We start from the raw sequence: 4816 nt of genomic DNA, 5'->3' as shown, positions 1-4816 counted from the left end.
GATTGTGTGATTTCCTAGTGCCTAATTTAGAATAGTGTGATTCCTAATGTTTAAGAATTCTAAGACAATAGAAAAATTAATATTCTTAAATAAAACAAACTTGCCTGTTTAAGATTTGAAGCAATGAGTATTAACGACAGATATTTCTCTTTGTACCTGTTTATCTTGGGTGATGTGTTTGACAGAGTGCCAATCTCAGTTTACTTGATAATTATTAGCAGTTTCACTGACAATTTTCTGTCATTGAATTCTGTTTAGAAATTAAATTCTACATCATGTAAAGGACATGTTTAATGTGTTAAATAAATGCAAGTCTGAGTTACAGATCTCTCAGCACCAATGAGACAAAAGAGATCTATATTTACTAATTCCATTAAGAACTTCTGCATTCCAGAAGACATTATGTATTTACTAAAAACAGCAGCAAAAAAATGTGGAGAAAACTCATGTGGCTTTGTTACATATACCAAGATGATATGAGTAGAGCAGATAAGGAGGAAAAAGTCCAAAACAGTTCATCAGTAGCCACTTGCACTTGAAAAAGAAAATAGGATATGTTATTGGGGACAGAACCCAGAACTCAAAAATATTTCAAGTTTTAAAAAGAAAATATCACATATGTTCTCTGATTCTGTGTGAGGGGAATGAACATGTTAACTTTCCTGGAGAGTCCTTGATAGAAAATGATCAGATTTAAAGGTAGAATCCAAACAGTTTTGTGATAGCTTCTTTTTCCCTTCAGTAGAATGGGCCAGGCTCAGCGGTGAGTTACAAAAAATACATTTGTCCTGCTCTCTCCCTTGCTCTGCATTTTACCATAGCTGTCCTATCAGAACTTTCTAGACCTGCTTTTATTTTATTTCATAATTTCTTTATTTCTTTTTTCGATCTCGTCTCCTGCTCTTCCAAATCTAATGCATGGAAATATAAAAGAAGTCCAAAAATTGTGTCATGTGTAGTGTATTTGAATGGGCTTCCTAGAGTCTTTGCCAATTTGATTATCTCCCAACTTGGAAAGTCTCCCAGATGGGTGCACTTAAAGTTATGTCATTCTCCAAGTTGTTGACAAATGTTTCTGTGGATGCTAATAGACATAAATGCTATTTCTTATTTAGACTAAGCATAGAAATGAAACATTTACAACAGCACATTAGAGATTCTTATCAACCAGGAGTGGAAAAGGGCCTGGGAGAGATGCAATTGCATTATAATAGCATACAGTGATTAATTCATATGTGGCTTATGTCAAGGTGTGTGTTTTCAAAGGATTCTAGCCAGAGGTTGGAAGTAAGGCTGTGTTTGGGTATATGGGTTAGTTGTTGTGCTTTCACGTAACTGGCTTATTCTTAAGTAAAATGTTTCTGTACTGATAATTATTTAAGTTCCTGTTCTGAAGGGTACGGAGTAGGATTCAGTCTGACAAAAGAATGTTTCAGTGGGGTTGGCAATCTTTTAATTCTGAAACATCATTAAAGATATTCAAAGACTTCATTGGGTGGAGGGAAGAGTGAGGAATGAGAGGTTCTCACAATCTTCACTAAGGGCCAGATTTTCTGGTCATCCTATTCACATGGATTGAGAAGAGCTCCAGTTCATCATATTATCCTGACGCTGCACGGGAAACAATTTCATTCCTTGTAATTAGGTCTTTGCCAGTTTCTCATGCATCAGTCATAGAAGTACTGGGAAAAGGGAGAGAAGATGGGGAAAATGGAGAGATGATGTGAACTCAAACAGAAAGCCAAAGAACACAATTTCTAAAATATGAGAATTCCTTTGGAAGTTCAAGGTTAGGAGAACATCAAATTGATCCAAATTAAGACGAGAGTTAATATGTAAGTGCCCGCTTCAGTAACACATATACTAAAATTGGAACAATACAGAGAAGATTAGCATGGCCCCTGCACAAGGATGACATGCAAATTCGTGTAAGTATTCCATATTTAAAAAAAAAAAAGAGAGTTAATATTTAATATCATTTCCTCCTGTTTTGGTGCCAGTCAGACATTTGGTCCCTTGCGTGACATTGATGAGACTGTGAGCTCTGAGACCCAAGCCAGGTGTGGTTCATTTCTCCACCCCCTGCGATCCACCCCAGTGACCAGTTCTTAAAAGGTCCTAGTATATATCTGAAGAGAGAAATCCAAAGTAATGAGCTTTTTTTTGTTTCAAACAAGGCTTTACTTTCATTCAAAGTTAGTATAACTTACCACCACACAACTTTTGGAAGTCTCTAGATTGTCAATGAATGAATTAAATATAAACCATCATTGCATGTGTAAGAGTAAACACTGAACTGAGTCATTAATAAGGCCCTTTCTGGTTATGACATTTTCTTGTCTTCAGATGGGCCTATCTTCCTGTATTCCTGTTCTTAGTGACTAAGTACTAAAAAAAAAAAAGTACTGTGATAATTTTGGTAAAGTTTCATCTGTTTTTCAAGGTGGTGATTTTTTTTTTTCTCTCCTGAGGTAAAAGGGAATCAGTGTGAAAGGTGTTGGCAATTGCAAGTAAAAACTATTGCTTTGCTTCAGGTTAAATCACTTGCCCTGCTGTGAAGCAATTAGAATCCATTTCACTATTGAGCACAGCTAGGTGTTTAGTAAAAAGATGACAGGGAGACACATGCAAGGATGACCACTCAGTTCTGCAAATGGCAGAGGCACTACCTGGACTCTGGACAGCTATCTCCCCACAATCCACTCCCATTTTGAAAGACTAGAGTCCTGGCATTTACAACCTATAAAAGGGAGGCAAGTGATTGCATGCATTTTTTTTTTTTTTCAGATGCTGGTTTATGAAATTTTATCTTACTTGATAGAGAATATCACCAGTGTTTTTTACATACTTGATAAATCTCTTGCCTTTTCTTATTTATTGACAAATGATGAAAGTCAAAAACAATTCATCACCTGCTGGGGCCATTCATATATAAAACCAAGTCTGCTGCTAGCCACTGTGATTTAAATCAAAACTATATAACCAACACACTCCCTCCCTCACACATCCACACACTTACAGGAAAGAAAAGGCAAACATAAAATGCCTTCACAGAAACAGAAGCAGCTCTACATTTGGCCAAAGGAAAAATGTTCTCTCTTGCATTTACTTATTTTGTCCTTTTTAAAGAAGTATAATCGAAGAACCTGTCCAGACTTCTGAGAATGCCATCGAAACCTGGAGCCTGTTTCATTTACCTTTTATTTAGCTAAGAACTTTTCTTGAGATTGCATAAAACATACGTCCCTGTCCAGTTGTGTAAAGTACAATATAAACACAGCATTTTTTTCAAGAAAAATTACATTTGATATTTTTGCAAGAATAGGAAAAATATGTTATTTCTGTTTTTATAATCAGAATCTGTTAGAAATGAAAGATATTAATTACAGATGTTTAAACATGTGCAGTTAAAGACTGTGCCATGTAGAAAAAAAAGTGAACCTTATGTATTTAAGAAACATCTATTTTAATTCTATTCACCTAAAATATAAATATCTAAAACTGAACCTTGCTCTAATCCAAAAGCTATGCTGCCATTTCTGCTTATGTCAGAGGAATTCTGTAGTCTCTTAATTTTATAAAGGGCTAGCAATTCACATTTCTTAAGCATTCTTTGACCATGACAATGGTTGGTTGAGTGTTATCTTGAGTCCCTGTGGCTACTGCCCATTAGTTCCAGTGGAGAAAGATAATGACTCCCTAGTATAGCAATTTATCTTACTACTGCTAGGTTCCAATTCCATATTCATCCACTAACTGAAACCAGCCCGCAAAGGAGCCAAACAAAACCAACAGGACTTGAAAACTGAATCAAATCAATGCACCAGTTATCATTGCTGACCATTGCAAGGTGAGCAGTGTTATAGCTTTGTTTTGTCTGAGTCCATCTCATCATGTAAATCAAGGGGTAGTTGCTCTGCCTTATTCAGATCTGCACAGATTTTCTCCTGTTGATACATCGGGGCACAGGATGAAACAAAAAGCTTGCAATAAATGTATTTTGAAGATGGCAAAGGAAGAGAAAGTGTGAATTTATATTGTACTTAAACTCTCTTCTTAATTCAGAGTTGAAGACACTTGTGTAACAGATAAAATAATTGTTAGTATTGAAAGGCAAACCTTCCCCCCACCTTCCCCCCTCCAAAAGACCATTCAAGTCTTAACCCTAGGTGCCATGAATGTGAGCCTATTTGGAAACAAAGATCTTTGGAGATGTTATTAGTTAAGATGAGGGCAAATTGGATTGGGGTGGGCCCTAGTCAAATATGAACAAGTATCCTTATCAGAAGCAGAGAATTGGGAACAGCTAGAGGGAGAGAAAAGATGACCACACAATGGAGGAAGAGACAGAGTTACTCCTCAGATTGTTGGCAAGGTACTGCCATAAGCCTACAGATTTTGGAGACAGAACTGAACTTCTAGACTCAAGAATTATGACACAGTACGTTTCTGTTGTTCTAAGCTATCTGACATTAAACTGGCAGCCCTGCAGACTGACAATAGCACAGGAATCCTTGCAATTACTTTCCAATAATGAGATGGAATTTGCTTTGAATAATCCACGTTTTCGCTTAACAGTCTTGTGATCAGTGGAAAGTATGTTTTAAGGTGGCTACCTGGGGTCTGGTATATTCAGGGGGCATAATTAAATCAACTTTCTGAAATCCAAATGTGGCTTTGGTTTCATCAGCATTTGCAATAAAGAAAAAAATTTCAGCGGTAGAAAGTTAGATTGCTTACACCTCTAAGGATGTGGTTCGGACAGCAGCTACTTCACCAAATCCAATCGCTTTGCAAAGGCAGAAGTCAAGAGATT

At 36.6% G+C, this 4816-nt stretch overlaps 1 non-coding gene across 1 annotated transcript; it reads left to right on the top strand.

Annotated features, from left to right (window-relative positions):
- The first annotated feature begins 1839 nt into the window (after positions 1–1839).
- Positions 1840–1947, top strand: LOC143665095 (U6 spliceosomal RNA). The gene has a single exon (XR_013166768.1). It is a non-coding gene; the product is annotated as a U6 spliceosomal RNA (small nuclear RNA).
- The last annotated feature ends 2869 nt before the right edge of the window (positions 1948–4816 follow it).

Source organism: Tamandua tetradactyla, chromosome 20 (assembly GCF_023851605.1).
Source record: "Tamandua tetradactyla isolate mTamTet1 chromosome 20, mTamTet1.pri, whole genome shotgun sequence".
Classification (NCBI taxonomy): domain Eukaryota; kingdom Metazoa; phylum Chordata; class Mammalia; order Pilosa; family Myrmecophagidae; genus Tamandua; species Tamandua tetradactyla.
The sequence above is the reverse complement of the archived record's forward strand: the minus strand, read 5'-3'. Positions and strand labels throughout refer to the sequence as shown.